The sequence below is a fragment of the Manis javanica genome, chromosome 10, assembly GCF_040802235.1.
Source record: "Manis javanica isolate MJ-LG chromosome 10, MJ_LKY, whole genome shotgun sequence".
NCBI lineage: Eukaryota > Metazoa > Chordata > Mammalia > Pholidota > Manidae > Manis > Manis javanica.
In genome coordinates, this window is record NC_133165.1 from 29,663,380 (window position 1) to 29,688,605 (window position 25,226).

At 38.1% G+C, this 25,226-nt stretch overlaps 1 pseudogene; it reads right to left on the minus strand.

Moving 5' to 3' along the window:
- The window catches only part of LOC108409676 (cytochrome P450 3A12-like), a 47,273-nt pseudogene that overhangs the window by 14,785 nt on the left and 7,262 nt on the right, over nucleotides 1-25,226 (minus strand).

A 25,226-nucleotide genomic window follows, 5' to 3' on the forward strand; every position in this document is an offset into this window, starting at 1 on the left:
GAATCTTGCTCCCCAACTTCAAGCTCTACTACAAAGCCAGAGTAATCAAGACAGTTTGGTACTGGCACAAGAACAGAGCCACAGACCAGTGGAACAGAATAGAGACTCTAGACATTAACCCAAACATATATGGCCAATTAATATGATAAAGGAGCCATGGACATAGAATGGGGAAATGACAGTCTCTTCAACAGATGGTGCTGGCAAAACTGGACAGCTACATGTAAGAGAATGAAACTGGACCATTGTCTAACCCCATACCCAAAAGTAAACTCCAAATGGATCAAAGACCTGAATGTGAGTCATGAAACCATAAAACTCTTGGATAAAAACATAGGAAAAAATCCTTGGACATAAACATGAGTGACTTCTTCATGAACATATCTCCCCAAGCAAGGAAAACACAGGCAAAAATGAACAAGTGGGACTATATCAAGCTTAAAAGCTTCTGTACAGCAAAGGACACCATCAATAGAACAAAAAGGTATCCTACAGTATGGGAGAACATATTCATAAATGACAGATTCGATAAAGGATTGACATCCAAAATATATAAAGAGCTCACATGCCTCAACAAACAAAAAGCAAATAAACCAATTAAAAAATGGGCAGAGGAGCTGAACAGACAGTTCTCTAAGGAAGAACTTCAGATGGCCAACAGACACATGAAAAGATGCTCCACATCACTAATCATCAAAGAAATGCAAATTAAAACCACAGTGAGATATCACCTCACACCAGTAAGGATCGCCATCATCAAAAAGACAAACAACAATAAATGCTGGCGAGGTTGTGGAGCAAGGGGAACCCTTCTACACTGCTGGTGGGAATGTAAATTAGTTCAACCATTGTGGAAAGCAGTATGAAGGTTCTTCAGAATGCTCAAAATAGAAATACCATTTGACCCAGGAATTCTACTTCTAGGAATTTACCCTAAGAATGCAGCACTCCAGTTTGAAAAAGACAGATGCACCCCTATGTGTATCGCTGCACTATTTACAATAGCCAAGATATGGAAGCAGCCTAAATGTCCATCAGTAGATGAATGGATAAAGAAGATGTGGTACATATACACAATGGAATATTACTCAGCCATAAGAAAAAAACAGATCCTACCATTTGCAACAACATGGATGGAGCTAGAGGGTATTATGCTCAGTGAAATAAGCCAGGCAGAGAAAGACAAGTACCAAATGATTTCACTCATATGTGGAGTATAAGAACAAAAGAAAACTGAAGGAACAAAACAGCAGCAGAAGCACAGAATCCAAAAATGGACTAACAATTACTAAAGGGAAAGGGAAGGGAGGGATAAGGGCGGGAAAAAAAGAAAGGGGGCCTTACGATTAACATGTATAGAGGGGGGTGGCACGGGGAGGGCTGTGCAATACAGAGAAGACAAGTAGTGATTTTATAGCATCTTACTACATAGATGGACAGTGACTGTGAATTGGGATGTGGGGGGACTTGGTGAAGGGGAGAGCCTAGTAAACATAATGTTCTTCATGTAATTGTAGATTAATGATAACAAAATTAAAAATTAAAAATTAAAAATTAAAAAAATCCTAAGTGGATCTATAGTAAGTTGGGGACTGCCTGTGTTAAGTGTTTATGCCATTCACTTGCCAGTGTATTTGTTAGTTTCAAAATAACTGAAGTATTTTTAAACTATAAAAAAAATGTTTAAACATAATGGATAAACTAAATTCTTTTTTGATTATTTCTCACCCCCTCATTTCTCCCCTAACTTTACCACTGTTGGCAGTTTCACTCAGGAGCCCTTTTAAATGTACATATATGTACAATTGCATACATCATAGACAGTTATGTGTGTGTATAATGTATTATTCTGTAGAAACATAATGCTTTCAATACTATGTATCAAACTTCAAGTATGGCAAAATGGAGGTGCTATAACAACTGACACAGGAGTAAAATAAAGATTACATGAGATGAAAAAAAAAATCCTCCAACCAGCCCAGACCAGGGTGGGTTCCCTCTCCTGGGGGCCTGTACCTTTCAGGGCGAAATTCCTCAGGTTCTGGCCAGAGCTCTGGGCCTTGATGAAGAACAAAGATGGGCACCATCACCACTGTCCCCTTGGGAATGAGCACCCCTTTGATCTCCACATCTTTCTTACAGAGTCACTCAAGTCTACCAGCAACTGGGAATAATCTGAGAGATTCATTCACCACCATGTCAAGGTACTCCATCTGCACCAGGGCATCGTAGGAAGGTAGCATCTAGGAAGAAACAGATTTACCAAAAGTGAGATTTGGTATTAACTTTCAACTCAGTCTAGGCATTACTGCTGGAGCATTAGGAACTCCAAGGGATAATTCATTTTGATAAAGGACCTTCCTACTTATACACATTTTAATATCTATCATGTCCTTTAACTGCTTAATAGCCCATTATATGTGTGGAGAAGTTAGGACAATGGGAGACCACTGTGACAATCCCTAAACACCCCCTGAAACCCCTCACATTACCATGTAGTGGTTTTTATCATTTGGACAAAGTGGCTCAATACCATGACCCTCACTGCTAAGTGAAGTATGCCAATGTCACTGTTTCCTTTCACAAGAGAGCTTGTGCATCTGTACCAAGGAGAGAGAACATGTAAAAGAGCAACTCCCCTATTCAATGTAAAGTTTATAGTGGAATCCTACTTACTAGCTGACTCTCTGATAATATATAGAGAATTTGGAGAGAAGTTCTATATTATATAAATCTGTATAAATAACTTGGGGAGAAACTAGTTCCTTTCTATACCTAATATGACAAATAAAGGGTATGAACAGATGCTACCAGCCACACAATTTTAGCTCTAAGGAGTGATATAAAGAGGATCATAACCCCACCCAAAGCCACTTCCTCTGTTGCTGAAATAGTCTCCCACTTGTCACTTCTGGGTTTGACCATAAGTTTTGAAGATCTCAGACAAGCCACTTGAGACCCAGAGGCAAGGTCTCCTCACACTACAAAGAATTCCAGTTCAGGCAGAGAGATCTGAAAAGAGCATGAGCAATATGCGGCTATCACTTGGTTTTATATTTAATGGGCGACATTGCAGGGGTTAAGTGTTTGGTTTGGGAGCCAGACATCCACCCATAACTTTGCTTCTTTACCAGTAGTGATAGGAGAGTGCATGAAAGATATTTCACCTCTCTGAAACTCAGTTTTTTGGTATGATACTTGAAGATAATGGGAGTTGACCATCACAGGGTTTGGTGGCAGAGACATTCACTGCTCACCAAATATCCATGTTGTCCCATACATTTCCAAGTGAACCTGAAGTTAGGGAACACCAGCTTGCAAATGGGCTGTGAACTGAGAGGATGTATGCTAGTTTTGACATAAAAATATTTGAAAAGCCAATGAGCAACACTCTAGGTCTTTATTCTCCAGCCAGTATGAAGGGTTCACTTTCCAGAGTGATGTTCTAAGAAAGCAGTCTCTTAGCATGAATCCCTGAGTAACTATGTGGAGCAGAGACTCACTCATCCATCCTCCACCTACAATTCATGCTGGACATAGAAATACAGGTTAGACACAATCCTTTCCTGTGTAAAACCACTGAGATTTGATGGCTAGTGTGTTCCTGAGGCATACCTTGCCCTATCCTAATACAAAATTTTAGCAAGACTGAATTCATTTATAAGTACAAAACATTTAAAACAAATACGTATAAATGTTAGTAAGAAGCAAATGTTAGCTATTAGTGTTGTTGTAGACATTGTAATTGTTATTACAAAAATGGGGGAACACAGTGCTTAAGGTAAGCTCTGTCTCATAGTGACCTTTCCATCTTATTGCATTCAAAAGGATCACAATATGGGCTTTACAACAGAGAAGAGATAATCTCTAATTTAGGTAAGCCCTTAAATGTATCCTTACCTTGTATTTGAAGGACCTCTCACTCAGGAAGTTGATAACATTTGTGAAAACCAATTAGGAGTGAAACTAAGTGTTCTATTTCCTGACCTCTTTTATCCATACCAGGCCTCTCCTGGTCTATAAAGCTATGCAGTGTAGTAAATTGCTTCCATGGTTCCAATTCTCTACCCTTTCTGTGTCTGTGCCCTTTGCCATCTAATGTGGTGCCGTCCCATTCTGACTTTGTGGTTGACCATGTGGCCTGCTTTGAAGCAATGGAATGGCCAAGTGTGATGCAAGTGAAGTTTGAAAAGGCACCGATAGATTGGGATTCTTGCTTTTTCTCTCTGTTATTACCCTGAGAATACACCCAAGCTAGTTTTCTGGAGTAGGAGAGATACATGGGCATGTGTGGGGTTGAGTCTTCCTTGGCAGCCTAACCAAGGCCACACTAGATCAGTCAATAGTCACACAAAGGCAGGTCAAGCAAATATCAGTAGAAATAACTATTCCAGACACTTGCTAGACACCACTGAGGTTTTGGGATTTTTATTTAGCACTTTCTTTCTAACAGATGTTGATCCACCAGAACCAGTGCTTTTTTTGCAAAATATTTTATTTTTGTGAATAACATATATTATGTAAGTTCTCCCTTTGTTTTCTCTCCATAGGTCCTTCCTAAACACACAGGTGTAAGAACTGATGCTTCTGTGTTTTGTGAAAATCCTCCTAGGAAATGCTGAGGAGGCCTTCTTACCAAACCTTCACCTTCTCCCACCCACTCTGGGTATCACCCTCTCACCTTATTTGGGAAAGTTGCATCAATCTCCTCCTGCAGTTTCTGCTGGACATCAGGGTGAGTGGCCAATAAATACATAAGGAAGGAAAGAGCACTGCTAGTGGTCTCATATCCAGCAAAAATAAAGATAATAGATTGGGCCACAAGCTCCATATCAGACAGAGCTAAAAGGAGAGAAAGAAATTTAGATACAGCAAGTGAGTGTACAACATCACAGGTCAGATGTGGGGAAATCAAAATTGAACTCCCAAATCCTTAGGGGTAAAAATGGAAACACAATTCAGAGTCCAGCTGGGGGTGGTTTGCACTCTGATGTCTATCTTTCCGAGCCAAAAAAAGGCCAGAGTGGTCTTGATTCAGTTTTTTCCAAGGCTACTACTATTCTTGGCCTTCTGTGCTTGGTTATAACACTCTCTCTTCCAATATGAATGGGTAATTTCATGAGCTAGCATTTCTGTCTATTCCAAACATACATGGGTGATCAGCATATCCCCTGAAGAATCCTAAAAGTACTTTAGCTATAAGGATATGGGATAGCATTCTCCTCCAGGAAAATTTTCAATAATTCTAGCTAATGTATAGCTTATTTTGTTGAGAGATTTTACAATATAAGGCTTCATTGTAAGGAAAAGAAAAAGATCTTTCACCTACACATGTTTGCTGGAACTTAAGACAAAAATACTGGGCTACAGATACACTCTTGCTACTCAACGAATGGTCCATGGACCAGCAGTACTAGTAGCACCTGGGAACTTATTAGAAATGCAGAATCTCAAACTCCATCATAGAACTCTTGAATCAAAATCTGAACATTCTTGGTATGGGTGATTTGTGTGCACACTCTAGTTTAGGAAGTATGGATTATTGTACCTTTAAGAGGTATCAAGTAACAGAAGACCAGAGGCACAGATTTTCAATGAATGATCTCAATAATGTACAGAAATTACAGATATGGACAAAAGGTAGAAAAGTGGTATTAACCCTAGTCTAAAAAATGACTTAAAATAGCAGATATATTCATATATCATTAAATACCATTTATGTATTATTTATTTAATGTATCATTAAAAGCACATTGACCAGCATGAAACACAGAAAAACAGGATCAAGTGAGCAGAGTTAGCAGTGTTAATTCAATCATGGCTTTAATGTTACCTTCCTTAGCACATGTCCCCACTCTTTGCTCTACTTCATGCTCAGCAAACAGCCCTTGTGAAGATAAGTGGGTCTCCCTTTTGATTTTCTCCCGGGACAATCTAGGCATGGTCAGGTTCTAATATGTTTGATTGAGTCTATATTAGAACCTTTAGATAGTTAAGCACTGTAATGAATATGGCACCTGCCACAACCATGTGCCTCACAACTAAAAACAATACAAAATGCATGTAAGAAAGGTCTCCAGAGTTCTGATTCTCTGATGGTTTCTAGGATGCTGTTGTGGATAATTCCTCTAGAAAATTCTTTCCTCTATGGAGTTAACATGAAACACATGATACTCAAAGTTTAGAGCTCTGCTTTCAGTACGTTAGCCACTAGCCCCATGTGGCTGTTTAAATTTTAATTCAATTGACTAAATTTAAATATAATGCAGTTTCATCTCTTCAGTGGCACTACCCATATATGAAGTGCTCAGTAGCTACATGTGTCCAGTAATTACATAGACTATTTACAGATATTGACTATTTACTTCATCACAAAAAGTTCAGATAGAAGTAAGGAAAAAGATATCTTTTAGTACTGTACTGGAGTCATCCTTATTCTCTACAACTGATTGTTAAACTTTCAGGAATTTTGTGTGATGGTTCTCAAACCATTGGTAGCTTAAAATTAACCATCATGGGAGTATTTATGTCATAGAAGTAAACTATACATCAAGGCTTTTTTGTTGTTGTTGAGAGACAACATGTTTACAACAATGGTTATGGGTAGATAAAGAAATATGTATGTTTATCAGTCATGTGTAAATATATTTGATGTTCTCAGCTTTGTGCACTAAGAAGATCTAGAAACCAAGAAATCCTAGTAACAATGAGCATTCCTACATCCCAGATTTTGGTTTTTAAATACCATTTCTCACTAAAAGGAACCTAGGTTTCTTGGAGAAATGGTAGATTCCAGATTTTGTCAGGGAAAATAGAAGAGAAACCTAGAATCTCTCCTACCAGAAAGCCAAGAAGAGCTCAGAAAATGGTATGTGAAAAGGAAACAAGATAGTCTATATACTATAATGGGAGATACACAGCACTACACATTTCTGAAGACCCATAGAATATACTCCAAGAGTGAACCTTAATGTAAAGTGTGCACTTTGGGTGATAATAATGTGCTATTGCAGGTTCACTGAGTGTGACAAAGGTCCACTCCTGGGAGGGGTTTGACAGTGAGGGGAGCTGTGTGGGGAGGGGGCAGGGAGTGTGCTGGAAATAGCTGTGCTTTCTGCTCAGTTTTGCTGTGAAACTACAACAGTATAGTTTTTACTGTTGTGATAAAAAAGAATTTATTGTAAATAAAATAATTTTAAAAAGGAGAAGAAAAAATTACATGAAAGCCCACTTGGAAGGGTTTTCAGTGGATAGACCTTGTGGGAACTTGAGGATCAAAATGAAGAATAATGTAAGACAATGAATTATTAATTTATGAGATCTTTGTGATAAAAATAAATGGTAAGTAAACGTGGGAGAATGGAAAGCTCTCCCTGACAATGGAACATCAACTCAGGAATGTAGAAGAAATGATGGAATTTGAAAGTTCATTTTGCAGTCATCACAGTAATTCATAGTTTCAGTCAAAAAACCATCCTTGGGTGATAAAACTAGACAGTGAAAGTTTGAAGAGGAACACAATATTTACACAGGTTCACAGTCATCCACCACGATTACTTTTAATTAAAAAGGGAAAAATAAAACTTTATAGGAGATTAAGCTAGTGAACACAACTTTAACCAAGTGCTGCAAGTCATGCCTACTTTTTGATTATTAACAATTGTCTCTCTGACCCATTCTCTTATTTCCTTCCCCTACCTCCACCGGCTTGCAAAGTGTTCACACTCTCCTGCTATAAATTCCAGAGGCCATCAACCAGGAGCAATGTGCCTCCTAATGTGATGAAGCCTTGATGCAAGTCTCCAGGCAGAGGTTCTGATTCAGTGTGTCTGGGTGAGGCCTGAGAACTCACACTGAAGAGAGGCACCATCGAGGTCCTGATGTAGGTGATCCATAGACCACAGATGGACATCTCGGCACAAAATAGTTTATGATTGCCTCCAAGCCTTCTACAGAGTTTTGCCTGCATGCTTCTGGAACGTGCTTCTTGCTACATGTTAAATTTAACAAGTGTCTCATCTGCCTGAAAAACTTCCTGCTTGTCTTCAGAACCACCCCTGCCTTTCAGTCCCCCTGTAGCATGCCCTCTGAAGCCCTCCTTGGTTACCTTTATGGCCATCCATTTCTTTGGAATTCTGGGAGTTACTCATCAGCTGCATAAGATCCACTTGGTGCTAGAAACAGAGAAATTTCAATAACAGAAAGTCACTTGTGAAGTCAGAAATCAGCCAGTACTTTACCCCTTTCCTGAAAATAGAGTCTTGACTGAGGTCATCAGTGAACAAAAATATACAGCTAAAAATCTTGTAGATCAGGATGTTTCCCTGAGAGGAATCCAGCCATCCTGTCCAACTGCTTTTCAGTTATTACCTTCTCTGATTCTTGGTCTCTCTGGCTTTTGAACACAGCTTCCTGCTCATCAAGGTGCCTGCACCTCTCTCATCCTGTCTGATAGTCAGGAGGAAGTCCTGACTTCAATCCTTTTTATTTTCTCCAGCCTTACTTCATAATGAAGAGCCACACAGATTAACTTGTGACCTTTGCAGAGTTCACCGGCAGCTTTCATGTGAGCATCGTGCGGTGTCCCACCCTCCCAAATGTCTGTGCAACCTCCATTGCCACCCTGGGTACCCAGCCCTGTCTCCTGGACTGTAGACATCCTTGTACTGGTGTCCAGACCTCATAAAGGCAAAGCTGTGTTAGCCGGCCTGCAGCCTCAATGTCCAAAGAAGACTCCTGGCCATGTCCAGATCACGACGGGGTCAAGTTTAACATACTATACTCCACTAGGTAGCCTGATGGGGCTTCCATTATAAAATGTGTAAAATAAGAGGCTTGAAATTGAAGTGATTCTTTGCCAATCTAAAATTTGGGAAAATTATGAGAAGAGTGAAATAATCTTTAAATGTTAATTTTTATCCTTTGACAATTTATTGAAGGAAAGTGCTAAAGTTTTCATCTCTATGCTATTCATGTAGTGGCATACTGTCATGCCTCCATTAAATTTAAACACTGTCTCTCTGACTCATTTTCTTACATGCTTCCCAAAATCTAGCCTCTACATTCCCACCAAAATGTTACAACTCTCCTAACCTTAACATAGAGTTTTCTACCTGCCTAAGATTATGAAAAATGTACACACACTGAAAATATACAGTTGAACACATTTTCAAAAAGTGAACACCCCCTTGTCACTGCCACAAGATTTTACCTTTTGTGTATCTTTGAGGTGACTTTTAATCCTTTTTACAGATTTTGTGAAAAAACTAGTGGCACTTTTTGGAAATACAGAGATACTGAATATTTCCCCAATCTGGGGAAGGAAATACACACACAGGTTGTGGAAGCATAGAAAGCCCCTAAGAAAAGGAAACCCAGGAAAACAACCCCAAGGCATATAATGATGAAAATGACAAAGATTAAAGATAACAAGAAAGTATTGAAAGCATCCAGAAAGAGAAAAAAGATTACTTTTGAGGGAAACTCCATCAGGCTATTAGCAGACTTCTCAGCAGAAGCTTTACAGAGCAGAAGGGAGTGGCATGAAATATTTAATGTATTGAAACAGGACTTTCAACCAAGCATTCTCTACCCAGCAAGATTACTATTCATATTTGAAGCAGAGAAAACAATTCCCAGATAAACAAAGGCTTAAGGAATTTATAACCACTAAACTAGCATTATGTTAAAGGGACTGCTGTAGATGGAAATGTTCCTAGGGGTAAATAGTTTATAAACCCACATAAAGGTTATAGAACAATTGCTTAACAAGTGAGTATGAAATTAAAACAAAACTAAAGCAGTAAAACCAACTATACACTAAACCAGTCAAGAGATACACAAAAAGTGAAGATTATTACATCTAATACATAAAGAAGAAAAAAGTAGTACTCATAGTTTGTGTTTCAATAGAGTAATCATCAACTTAATACAGACTGTTACATAGTCAGAAGCTATCCTTGAACCTTAGGGTAACCACAAGCCTAAAGCCTATAATAGATACACAAAAAATTAAAAAAGAGAAATCCAATCACAACACTAAAGAAAACCATCAAATAACAAGAGAAGAATAAGAGAGGAAGAAAAGAACAGAGAGGAACTACAAAAACAAACAGAAAACAATTAATAAAATGTCAGTAAGTACATACTTATCAATAATTACCTTAAATGTAAATAGACTGAAGGCACCAATCAAAAGACACAGAGTGGCAGAATGGATAAGGAAACAAGACCCGTCTATATGCTGCCTACAAGACACTCATTTCAGACCCAAAGAAATACACAGACTCAAAGTGAAGGGATGGAAAAAGATAGATCATGCAAATAATAGGGAGAAAAAAGCAGGACAGCAGTACTTATATCAGGCAAAATAGATTTCAAAACAACAAAAGTAAGAAGAGACAAAAAAGGACATTGCTAGTGATAAAGGGGTCAGTCCAACAAAAGGATATAACCATTGTGAATATTTATGCACCCAATATAGGAGCAGCTAAACATGTAAAACAAGTACTTACAGAATTAAAGGGGGAAATAGATTGCAACACCTTCATTTTAGGAGACTTTAACACACCATTCACATCAATAACAGATCAACCAGACAGAAAATAAATAAGGAAAGAGGCACTGAATAATACATTAGATAAGATGGACTTAACAGATACCTACAGAACATTCCACCCAAAAACAGCAGGATATATACTTTTCTCAAGTGTCCTTGAAACATTCTCCATAATAGATCACATACTAGGCCACAAGAAGAGCCTCAATAAATTTTAAAAGATTGAAATTATATCAAATAGCTCAGACCACAATGGTATGAAACTATAAGTAAATTACACAAATAAAACAAACATGTACAGGCTAAATAACATGCTTCTAAATAATCAATGCATCAATGAACAAATTAAAATAGAAATCAAGCAATACATAGAGACAAATGAAAACAAAAGTACAACAGTCAAAGATTTGTGGGACACTGCAAAAGTAGTTCTAAGAAGGAAGTACATAGCAATACAGGCCAACAGTCAAAACTCAGAATTAAACAAACTAAAAAAAGAAAGAAAGAAAAAAGAAACCCAAAGTTAGTACAAGGAGAGATGTAATAAAGATCAGAGCAGAAATAAATAAAATAAAGAAGAAAAAAGAATAGAAAAATCAATAAAACCAAGAGCTAATTCTTTCAGAGAATAAACAAAATAGATAAATCCCTAGCCAGACATAACAAGAAAGAGAGAATACACAAAATCAGAAACAAAGAAGGAATACTCACAATGGATGCCACAAAGAATTATTAGAGAATTCTATGAAAAATTATATGCCAATAATGGGGCAACTAAAAGAAATGGAAAACTTCCTAGAAAAATGCAACCTTCCAAGATTGACCCAGGAAGACACAGAAAATCTGAACAGACCAATTACCAGCAATGTAATTAAAAAACTACCCCAAAACAAAACTCCATGTCCGGAAGCCTTCACAGCTGAATTCTACCATTTAAAGAAAAGCAAATACCCATATTTCTGAAAGTATTCCAAAAAGTAGAAGAGGAGGGAATACTTCCAAACTCATTCTATAAAGCCAGCATCACTTTAATACCAAAACCAGGCAAACACACCACAAAAAAAGAAAATTATAGTCCAATATACCTGATGAACATAGATGCGAAAATGCTCAATAAAATATTAGCAAACCAAATTCAAAAATATATCAAAAGGATCATCCATCATGACCAAGTGGGATTTATTCCAGGGATGTAAGGATAGCACAATATTGATAAATCAATCAATATCATACAGCACATTAACAAAAAGAAGGATAAATACAACACAATCATCTCAGTAGATTCTGAAAAAACCTTTGACAAAATTCAACATCCATTCATGACAAAAACTCTCAACAAAATGAGTATAGAAGGAACATACCTCAACATAATAAAGGCCGTATATGACACACCCACAGAAAATATCATACTTAATAGTGAAAAGCTGAAAGCCTATCCTCAAAGATCAGGAAGAGGCAAGGATGTTCACTCTCACCGCTCTTATTCAACATAATACTGGAGGTTGTAGCCATGACAATCAAACAAGATGAAGAGACAGAAGTCATCCAAATTTGTATGGAAGAAGTTAAACTATCACAATTTGCAGATGACATAATATTATACATAGAAAACTCAACAGACACCACCAAAAAACTATTAGAGCTAATAACTGGATTCAGCAAAGTTGCAGGTTACAAAGCTAATACACATAAAAATGGTGTGTTCCTATACACTAACAATGAACTATCAGAAAGAAAAATTAGGAAAACAATACCATTTACAATTGCATCAAAAAGAATAAAATACCTAGCAATAAACCTAACCAAGAAGGTTAGGTTCTCATAGTATGAAAACTATGAGATACTCGTAAGAGAAATGAAAAAAGACACAAATAAATGGAAACCTATCCCTTTTGAGTAGAGAGGAAGAATTAATATTGTCAAAATGACCATTCTGCCCAAAGCAATTTATAGATTCTATGCAATTCCTATTAAAATACCAAAAGCATTTTTCAGTGAACACTAGAACAAATAGTTCTACAATTCATATAGAACCACAAAAGACCCTGAATAACCAAAGCAATCCTGAGAAAGAAGAACAAAGCTGGCCTATTATGCTCCCTGACTTCAAGCTGTACTAAAAAGCTACAGTAATCAAAACAGTATGGTACTGGCACAAGAACAGACCCATATATCAATGGACCAGAATAGAGAGCCCATATAAAACCATGTATATATGATCAGTTAATATACAATAAAGGAGCTATGCAGGGATGCAAGGCTGGTACGAAATTGGAAAATCCATCAATATCATCTATTACATCAACAAAAAGAATGACAAAAATCACATGATCATCTCCATAGATGCTGAAAAAGCATTTGACAAAATTCAACATCCACTCATGAAAAAAACATTCAACAAAATGGGTACAGAGGGCAAGTACCTCAACATAATAAAGGCCATATATGACAAATCCACAGCCAACATCATACTTAACAGTGACAAGCTGAAAGCTTTCCCTCTAAGATTGGCAACAAGACAAGGATGCCCACTGTCCCCACTTTTATTCAACATAGTACTGGAGGTCCCAGTCACAGCAATCAGACAACACAAAGAAATAAAAGGCATCCAGATTGGCAAGGAGAAGTTAAACTGTCACTGTTTGCAGATGATGTGATATTGTACATAGAAAACCTTAAAGAATCCACTCCAAAACTACTAGAATAACTAAATTCATCAAAGTTGCAGGATATAAAATCAACACACAGAAATCTGTTGCACTCCTATACACTAACGATGAACTAGCAGAAAGAGAAATCAGGAAAACAATTCCATTCACAACTGCATCAAAAACAATAAAATACCTAGGAATAAACCTAACCAAGGAAGTTAAAGACCTGTACCCTGAAAACTACAAGACACTTTTGATAGAAATTAAGGAAGACACCAATAAATGGAAATACATCCCATGCTCATGGATAGGAAGAATTAATATTGTCAGAATGGCCACCCTGCCTAAAGCAATCTACAGATTCAGTGTAAACCCTATCAAAATACTGACAGTATTCTTCAACAAACTAGAACAAATAGTTCTAAAATTCATATGGAACCACGAAAGACCCTGAATAGCCAAAGCAATCCTGAGAAGGAAGAACAAAGTGGGGGAGATTACGCTCCTCGACTTCAAGCTCTACTACAAAGCCACAGTAATCAAGACAATTTGGTACTGGCACAAGAACAGACCCATAGATTGATGGAATAGAATAGAGTCCAGATATAAACCCACACACATATATGGCCAATTAATATATCATAAAGGAGCCATGGATATACAATCAAGAAATGACAGCCTCTTCAACAACTGTTGGCAAACCTGGACAGGTACATGTAAGAGAATGAAACTGGATTACTCTCTAACTCCATACACAAAAGTAAACTCGAAATGGATCAAAGATCTGAATGTAAGTCATGAAACCATAAGACTCTTAGAAGAAAGCACAGGCAAAAATTTCTTGAATATAAACATGAGCAACTTTTTTCTGAATGCATCTCCTTGAGCAAGGGAAACAAAAGCAAAAATGAACAAATGGGACTACATCAAACTAAAAAGCTTCTGTACAGAAAAGGATGCCATCAGTAGAACAAAAAGGCATCCTACAGTATGGGAGAATATATTCATAAACAACATACCTGATAAGGGGTTAACATTCAAAATATATAAAGAGCTCATACACCTCAACAGCCAAGAAGCAGATAACCCTATCAAAAATTGGGCGGAGGATCTGAACAGACACTTCTCCAAAGAAGAAATTCAATGGTCAACATGCACATGAAAAGATGCTCCACATCACTAATCATCAGAGAAATGCAAATTAAAACCACAATGAGATATCACCTCACACCAGTTAGGATGGCCACCATCCAAAAGACAAGCAACAACAAATGCTGGTGAGAATGTGGAGGAAGGAGAGCCCTCCTACACTCTTGGTAGGAATGTAAATTAGTTCAATCATTGTGGAAAGCAATATGGAGTTTCCTCAAAAAACTAAAAATAGAAATACCATTTGACCCTGGAATTCCACTACTAGGAATTTACCCAAAAAAAACAAGATCCCAGATTCAAAAGATATATGCACCCTTATGTTTATTGCAGCACAATTTACAATAGCCAAGAAATTGAAGCAACCTAAATGTCCATCAGTAGATAAATGGATGAAGAAGAGGTGGTACATAAACACAATGAAATATTATTCAGCCATAAGAAGAAAACAAATCCTACCATTTACAACAACATGGATGGGGCTAGATGGTATTATGGTCAGTAAAATAAGCCAGGTGGAGAAAGACAAGTACCAAATGATTTCACTCATTTGTGGAGTATAACAACAAAGCAAAAACTGAAGGAAGAAAACAGCAACAGACTCACAGAACCCAAGAAGGGACTAGTGGTTATCAAAGGGAAAGGGACTGGGGAGGATGGGTGGGAAAGGAGAGAGAAGGGGATTAAGGGGTATTATGATTAGCACACATAATGTAGCGGGGGCACAGGGAAGGCAGTATAGCACAGAGAAGACAAGTAGTGACTCTATAGCATCTTACTATACTGATGGACAGTGATTGCAATGGGGTATGTGGTGGGGACTTGATAATAGGGATGAATGTGGTAACCATAATGTTGCTCATGTGAAACCTTCATAAGATTGTATATCAATGATAACTTAATAAAAATAATAAAGTAAAGGAGCCATGAATATACAATGGGGAAAAGACAACCTCTTTAATAACTGGTGTTGGAAAAAATGGGCAGTTAAATGCAAGAGAATGAAACTGGATTACTAACTCCATACATAAAAGTAAACTAGAAATGGATCAAAGATCTGAATATAAGATATGAAACCATAAAAACTCTTAGAAGAAAACATGCAAAAATCTCTTCAACGTAAGTATGAGCAATTTTTTCCTGGACACATCTCCTCAGGCAAGGGAAACAATATAAATAATGAAGAGTGGGACTACATCAAAACCATCCAGATGGTTTTGAAGGTGAATTCTATCAAATATTTAAAGAAGAATTAACTCCATAATTTTCACAAACTCTTCCAAAAATGGAAAATAGAACACTTCCAAACTCAATCTAGGAGGCCAGTATTATCCAGATACTAAAACCAGACAGAGCTATCACAGGAAAAGGAAGCTACATACCAACATATCTTATGAACGTGGATACACAAATCCTCAGCAAAATACTAGCAAACTGAATCCAGCAACATATAAAAGGAAGTATATACCATACTCAAGCGAAGTTTACCCCAGTAAGTCAAGGTTGTGTAATAGCAATAGAATAAAATCCCAAACCTCATGATCATCTTAATAATGCAGAAAAAGTATTTGACAAAATCTAATACCTTTTTGTGATAAAAACAAACAACAAACTAGAAATAGAAGGGAAGGTCCTCAAACCTATGAAAAATCCACCATAGTTAACAATGAAAGATTGCATATTTTCCATTAAAGTTAGAAACAAGACCAGCATGTCTCACCACTTCTATTCAACATTGTACTAGAGGCTCCAGCCAGGGGAATTAGGGAAGAAAAAAAAGGTATTCATACTGGAAATGAACAAGTAAAACTATATTATCAGATAGTGTGGTATTATATATAGAAAAATCCTAAAGTATCCACTAAAAATCTATTAGAACCAATAAAGAACTTCAGCAGTGTTTCAGGATACAAGGTCAATATACAAAACCAATTGTACTAATGTGCAGTACAATAAACAGTCCAAAAGTGAAATTAAGAAAATAACTCCACTTAAACAAGGTCAAAAAGTATTGAATATGTAGGAATAATTTTAGCAAAAGAAGTGCAAAACTTGTACTCTGAAAACTACAAAACACTTTTGAAATAAATTAAAGATCTAAGTAAATGAAAACATCCCCAAACTCATGTATCAGAAAACTTAATATTGTCAAGATAGCAACACTCCCCAAATTGATCTACAGATTAATATGTTCCCTATCAGAAACCTAACTAGGTTCTTTACAAAACTTGACAAGCTGAATTTAAAATGCATATGGAATTGTAAGGGATCCAGAATAGCCTAAATAATGTGGAATAAAAAAAGAATAAATTTGTAGGATTCACACTTCCTGCTTCCCAACTTACCATAAAATTATAATAACCAAGGCAATGTAGTACTAGAATAAGGATAAACACATAGACCAATGAATAGAATTCAGAGTCCAGAAATAAACTCACATGTCTATGGTCAACTGAATTTTGAGAAGGGTTCCAGGACCATTCAATGGAGTAAAAATGTCTTTTCAGTAAGTGCTATTGGGACAACAATTTAACCACATGAAAAAACTGAATTCAGATTCTTACCTCATGCCATATAGAATAAGCTCAGAATGGCTCAAAGACCTAAGCATAAGAGCTAAAGCTCATAGATGAAAGGGGTAATTCTTCATAATCAGGTTTGCCATTGAATTCTTGAATATGACACCAAAAACACAGACCAAAAAAAAAAGACAAATACACAAATTGTATGTCATCAAAATTAAATAGTTTGTGCTTCAAGGGAAACTATCAAGAAACTGAAAAGACACCAACAAAATAGGTGAAAAAATTACACAAATTATATATCTAATAGAGACTTTTTATTTAGAACATATATGGAACTCTTACAACTCCACAATAAAAAGACACACAAGCCAACTATAAATGGGCAAGGATTTAAAGACATTTATATAAAGAAGACATAAAATGGCCAAAAAGTGTATAAAAAGTTGTTCAACATCACTAGCCATTAGAGAAATGCAAATCAAAACCACTTCACACCCACTAGGACGGCCATTATTTAAAAAAGAATGGAAAGTGTTGACCAGTGTCTGCAAGGATGTGTAGAAACTGAAACTTTCATACATTACTGGTGGGAAAGTAAAATGGAGTAGCTATTGTGGAAAACAGTTTGGCAGCTCCTTATTAAGGTAAACATAGATTTACTATATACCTCACAATCCCCCTCCTAACAAATACATACACAAATTAATCGAAAACATGTATCCAAACAAAACCTTGCACAGGAATGTTCACAGCAGCACTACTCACAATAGCCAAAAGGTGGGAACACCCCAAATGTCCACCAACTGATGAACGGATAAACAATATGCAGAAAGACCATACAATGGAAATTTTTTGGACATAAGAAGAAAGGAATACATGCTACATGCTATAGCACGGATGAACCTTGAAAACATTATTCTAAAAGAAAGAAGACAGCTACAGAAGACCACATATAATGTGATTCCATTTATGTGAAATGTCCAGAATAGGCAAACCTATGGAGACAGAAAGTAGATTAGTGGTTGTTCTGGGCTAAGTTGTGTGGGAGGTGGTAGCTAAAAGGTACAGGGTCTCTGAGTTTAAAAAATGCTCATTAAAAGATCAAAATAATGGTTATGCACATCAATGAATGGATTAAAACATTTTTTTTATTTTATTGAGATAAAATTGACACACAGTACTGTATAGATTTATGGCATACAGCATGACAACTAGAGATACATATGCTGCAAAATGATTACCACAGTAGGGTTACCTAATAGCCATCGCCTCATGCAGATACTAGAACATTTTTCCCTTGTGATGGACTTTTAGGATGTACTCTCTTAGCAACTTAGAAATATCACATACAGCAGTGTTAACTATAGTCATATATTGTACTGTATGACTATAGTCATCAGGTTGTACATTACATCACCAGTACTTTCCTATCTTACAAGTTTTGTTTGTGTCCACGACCACCCTCAATTTCTATACCTGAAACCCTACCTCGAGAGGCCACAAATCTGATCTTGCTTTTGTATGAGTTTGCTTTTTCTTAGATTCCACATATGAATGAGACCATACAGTGTTTGTCTTTCTCTGTCTGATTTATTTCACTAAGCATAATGCCCTCAAGGTCCATCCATGTTACGGTAAATGGCAGGCTTTCCTTCCTCTTATGGCTGAATAGCATTGTATATATATATATATATATAACTTGACTTTTCTTTACCATTCACCTGTTGATGGACACAGGTTGCAAAACCACTGAATTGTATTTATAAATGGAAGTATATGGCATGTGAATGATATCTCATAAAGCAGCTTGGAAAAAAAGAGAGAGAGAGGGGAGACAGAGTGAGGTAGGAAGGGAGGGAGAATGGAAGGAACAGAAACATAGTGTCCACATACTTACGCAGATAAAGAGTGGATCAAACATATTAAATCTCAAGAGCTTCTTGACATTTTCCACGAAGGGATCTTGTGGGTTGTTAAGGGAATCAATATACACTCCAAATGATGTGCTAGTAATCACATCCATGCTGTAGGCCCCAAAGATGCTGAGGAGAGAAAGAAACATATGGAAGTTAAAGCCAGCACCACTTTATTCTGCATACCCAGCACAGGCACCAGGAAGACCATGTAACTTCATAACCAGGGACAACAGGGAGACACACACTCTCAGAGCCACCTGCTGGGCCAGCTGAGGTGTCTATGCTGCCATCACACTCACTCCTGGGGTGTTCATGAGGTGCCAGTGATACGTGTTGGCCCTGTGCTGTGGGTACTGGGGCACTGAGGTCAGAGACCCACCTCTGAGCTCAAGGAGCTTGGCCACAGAGGGATGGAGACCCACAATCAGACAAAATGCAGTTGTGTGTTTTGAGTGTGGGCCACGGGAGGTGTGTGAGCCTGTGCTTGATGAGGGCAAAGGGTGGAGTAATGAACTCTTCCTGGGTGTCAAGGAAGGTGACATTGAGCTGGGTCTTGCCTCACCGCAGCAGCTACGCTCAGCTGATTCCTCTTCAGCACACACAGAACAGCAACACCCTGTTCTCACTTGCCGGCCAACGTCCTCCCTCCCTGTCTGCACCCATGTTAAGTCTCCTGGGAGACCCACTCTTCCTCAGCTACCGTGATCTGAGGGTGCCCTGAGGGCAGACTCGCATCTGTAAATGTAGAACTGAGAAAGATTTTGTTTAAAAAAATAATGTTATATCACTCGGATTCTGATTTTGGGATCCCATAACAGTGATTGCATGTCCCAGTTGTTCCAGGACAGCCCAGGGTACACTTGTTGTTTCTGAGTAATTAAATATCTGAGCTTAGACTGTAACTGATATGGTCACATTACCCATAGCCTGTACAAGGGCCCCTCTGTTTAGAGACTGAAGGAAAGAGATGCAGGGGTAAGGATCAATATGTAGTATTTTGATTTCCTCAGCAAATGGTGAAGGGATTTAGGTTGTTCCAAGTTCCCCATTGTAACTTTCCTGCCCCTCCCAGTGCCCACCAGTAAGCACCAGGTGCCTTCCCCTCCCACCAGTCCACAGACTCTACTCTCACAACTTTGGTCTGATCATGTCTCTTCATGCTAAGCTATGTATTTTTGTCTTCCAGAATATCCAAGGCCAACAGTAGCATATAAAGTGAAGTACCCGTGTGCACAGGAGCAGACCCTTTCTCTGCTGGCTGCCCCATCTGTTGGTCACTCCCTGGTGACCCACTGGAGTTCTACCCCCACACACCCGCTTCTGCTCTGGCACTGGGGTAACTCCTCTGCGGGAGTGTCAGCTCCGTGGCAGCAGCGGGAAGGCCTCAGGGCAGAGCTCAGAATCCCAGCAGCTGCCTTCCCCCTTACTCTTTCATGGTGATGGGCTCGTCTCTGCCTCCCTCCTCAGGTTCCTCACCAGCACATCTCCATACTGGCCAATGATGGGGAACATCTAGACGGAAAATAAGACGCACTCAAAATAAATGCCAAGGTACGTGCTAGAAGGACATGGCATTCACAAGCATGGAGCAGGAAGTTGCAATTTATAACAAATCTTACCATGTCTGCTCTGGGACATATAGATAAAATAACTTTTTTAGGGAGCTGAAATTAAGCATATTGCCCTTTGGAAATGGACTGTCACATTTGGCACCTGTTCTCAGATGCAAAAGTTACTTTAAGTTTCTAATCAGAAGTCCTCTTATCTTCTTACCTCCTTGAGTTTTCCGCTGGTGAAACTTGGAGACAGCAATGCTCATATTCTCTTCCATTCTTCATCCTCAGACATTGTGAGAGCACTTTTCATAAATCTCACTGGACTAAGATTCTAGTCAAAAACAAAGGACCTTTTGGCATATAAAGTTGTGGAGGTCTCTAACGTTCTGTAAAACTTGTTAAATGGACACCAAATATCCAACAAATATTTAGTGACTGTCTTCTTAGTAGCAGGCCTTATGCTAGATGGTCAGTAAATATTTATTCTATAAGGCCTACCTCCCTGTGAGGGTTCAGGAGACATCCAGGCATCTGATGTAGTTTCCAGGTTTATGTTGCAATTATCTTTTATATGCACTTCACCCATATAGAAGGAAAATTATTCTTCCAGGGGAATAGAGTGTTAAGAACCAGTATACTCCCATGGGCTCTGCACAGTAGAACTGGATTTGAGACATATAGCCAGGCATCCTGGCAAAGAATCTGCCTGTGACCTGTTCTATCTTTACATGTACCTACAGCATGAAAATGTGAAAAATAGATGTCTTGATATGGTGATTTTTAAGATAATAATTAACACTTAAAAGATTAGAAATCTATTTGATATTCTGAAGAAATGCTGGAATTACCTGGAAATCTTCTTCCCCTATACTTTTCACCCAAGGAGAGAAGGGAAAAAGGGACATACTTCTGTTTCTCACCTTGTGACTAGCCTATCCAACCAGCATGCTTGAAACTTTCCTCTATCTTCCAAAATTATATTTTCTTTAAAATGCGTATCTCAAACACCCTTTCATGATAAGCACTCACAAACTAGGGGGAGAGAGAGACTTCCTCAACTTGATGTCAAGGGCATCTTAAAGAAACCATAGAGCCAACATAAGCCTAAATGATGGAAGAGTGAGTGACATCACCCTGATGGCAGAAGAGCCTCCACGGCCGAAAGGAAGAAGAGCACTGAGCTATCTGCAGACGAAAGTAGACCAAAGGGAGTTCGGGAGCCCACTTAGAAGGTACAGCAACATAGCAGAGTGTCAAACTGAAATAACTGCACAAAGGGAAGGGGTATTATTTTGTTTTGCCTGCACCATCTCATGCCCTGCTCAGTGCCAAGAGGGAGCTAGCTCCCCAGCGTGAGAGTGATCCCACGGAAGGGAAAGGGACAGCAGGTGAGCACACAGTTCTCCAGCCTTTCAGGGCACTGCACAAATGACCCATGTTGGTGCCACCACACCCAGAGGGTGACATAGCTGAGCCATCTAGAGACAGCTAGGAAGAAAGGAGGGGCAGGACTACCAGCATCAGCCATGCAGCTGGAGGGACTGTGGTTCTGTGTGTGTTGTCCTCTGCAAAAGACCTCAGCAGCCTTTGCTGATTAGGAAAACAACAGCCAGCACAGCCCCTGATGGCCCCCTGCCAATTTTGCTGCCTTATCCCCAAGGGTTTCATATTGGGCATATGCCGCAGTCAGGCCCCATAGATGAATATGTGCACAGCACCAACTCTGGCCACCACCTCTACATGCACTGGGCCTGGAAGTGCTGCTGAAGACCCCAACAGTCCTCACAGCCACTGCGGGCCCTCGATACCCCTTGCTGCCAACGATCATGAGTTGGTAATGTTGTGAACCTCAGCTGCATGAACCAACCATGCTCTTGCGGAATGGGAGCCCCCTCCCCCCCCACACACTTGCCACCCCTTCCCACTAGACCGAGGACCACAGCACACTCCCATGTGCCCCAACCTGCAAAAGGAGGTCTTTCCTTAGCGAAGTTAGTTCATAAAGTCTGAAAGAGCTATCTGCTTCTTCGAAAGCACAGACACCATTGCAAGACTACAGGGATCATGAGGAATTAGGGAAACATGATACCAACAAAGGAATACAATAAACTTACATTAACAGACCCTGAGGAAATGGAAATCCACAAATTGCCTCACAAAGAATTCAAAAGAATTGTTCTAAGGAAGCTCCAAGAGCTATAAGAGAAACAGAAAAATTATTTAACAAAATTAGAAAAAAATACATAAGCAGAAGGAGTTCAACAAGGAAACATAAAACATAAAAACAGAAAGTTTGAAGCTGAAGAATACAATGACTAAACTCAAGAATGCAATGTAATTACAAAAGAACACCCAATCAAGCAGAAGAATCAGTGAACTCAAAGACGGAGCATTTGAAATTATCCAGTAAAGAGGAGAAAAACATGAAAAGGAATGAGGAAAGCCTACATGACTTGTGGGACACCACCAAATGAAACAATATCATGTTATTAGAAGCCTAGAGAAAAAAGGGGGGCACAATGCTGATTTAGAGAAATAATGAATGAAAACTTCTCAACCCTTGGTGAATATATGAATTTCATAATACATGCAGCCCAATGGAGACAGTGGGATTCAAAATGCTAAAGGGAAAAACTGCCAATGAAGTATACTTGACATGGATAAGTAAGTTTTTATAAGTGAAAGAGAGAAATAATGACATTTCCAGAGAAACAAAAGTAGAAAGAGTTCATCACACCCAGAACTGCCTTACCATAACTGCTAAAGGAAGGTCTTCACACTGAAAATAAAGGACACCAGCTAATAACATGAAATCATTTGAAAGGATAAAGCTTACTGGTAAATGTAAATATGTAGCGAAATCAGAATACAATAGTAGTAGTAATGGTTCTGTGTAAATCACATATAGCTCTAATGTAAAGTTTAAGAGATAAGAATTAAAAACAGCTAAGCTAAAATAATTTGTTAGTGGATGCACAATAAAAACATGCAAATTGTGACATCAAAAATACAAAATGGGTGTTGGGAAGTAAAAGCATTGAGCTTTGAATGACAACAGCACAGAATAGGCAGCTTAAAATAGACTGCTACATCTATACATGTTTTATGTAAACCTCATGGAAACCGCAAAGCAAAAACGAATGGTAGATGCAGAAAAAAGAAACAGTAAGTACTCAAATGTTACCACTATAAAAAAATCATGAAATCAGAAGAGAGGAAGAGGGAACAAAGCATCTGTAAAACACTTGGATTAACAAAGTGTCAATGGTAAGTCCTTACTATGAATAATTACTTCATGTGTAGTTGGACAAAATAATGGATAAAGGAAATGTATATACATACACACATATATGTACAATGGATTATTCATACTTAAGAAGGAATCCTATTATTTCCCACAAAATGGAAGAACCTGGAGGATGACATGCTAAATGAATTAAGCCCGACACAGAAGAGCAAATATCAGTTTATCTCGCTTATATGTGGAATCTAAAAAAAATGAAGTTACAAGAACAGAAAGTCAAAAAGTAGCTATCAGATTCTAGGGAGAGTGGGCAGGGGCAATAATGAACAAAGGGCACAAACTTCCAAAATACAATGAATGAATTCTAGAGACCTAAGGTATACATGGTGACTTTAGTTAGTAAAATGATACGTATACTTGAAATTTGCTAAGACAGTAGATCTAAAATGTTCCTTACCATATAAAAAAGGAAACTGTGGGAGGTGCTGCATCTGTCAGTCAGTTTCCTGTGGCAATCATTTCACAATGTATACATATACCAAAACATCACATTGTGTGTGTGTATATACATACATATATATATATATACACACCTCAGATAAACACATTTTTATTTGTCAAAAATAAATAAATAATTTTTTAAATAGTGAAACACCGAATGCTTCCCCCTACAACCAGGAACAAGGCAGAAGTGCCCACTTTCACCACTCTTACCATCATACTGGAAATCCTAGCTGATGCACTAGTACAAGAAAAAGAAATCAAAGGCACACAGATGCAGAGGAAGAAATAGAAGTGTCTCTATTTTCAGTTGACATGATTGTCAATGTTGAAAAACCCAAGGAACAGAAAAAGAAAACCTCTAGAACTAATAAATGAACTCAGCAAGGTTGTAGGAAAGAAGGTCAACACACAAAAATCAACCTCATTTCTATGTAATAACAATGAATATGTGAAACCACATTAAAAACACAATAACATTTACAATTGCTCCAAAGAACATAAAATACTTCAGGTGTAAATTTAATGAAACATGTATGGGATATCTATGCTGAAAACTACAAAATGCTGGTGAAAGGATTCCAAGAAACAGCAAACAAATGGAGAGATGCACAGTGTTCATGGAATGAAATACTTGACCTGGGAAAGATAAAGGTTTTCCCTAGTCTGAGCTATAGGTTTAAATCAATTCTTATCAAAATCTGAGCAGCTACTTTGTAAATATACATAAGCTTATTCTAAATTTGTAAGGATGGGAAAGAACCTAGAATAGCTAAAACGATTATGAAAAAATGGGAGGAACCACTCTATGTGATATGAAGACTTACTATAACAGGGACAGTAAACGAGGTTGGGGCACTGAAGGAGAGTTAATCACATCAATCAATGAACAGAACAGAGAATGAGAAACAGACCCACACGAACAGGCCCAACTCATTTTTGACAATGGCGCAAAAACAATGGAGGAAGAATAGCCTTTTCACAAATTGTGGGGAGCAATTAGACATCACAGGGAAAAAATGAACCTCAACCTAAACTTCACCCTTTATACAAAAATTAACCCAAAATGGATCATAGACTTAATGTGAAAACACAAAACTACATAACATTTAGAAAAAAGAACTGG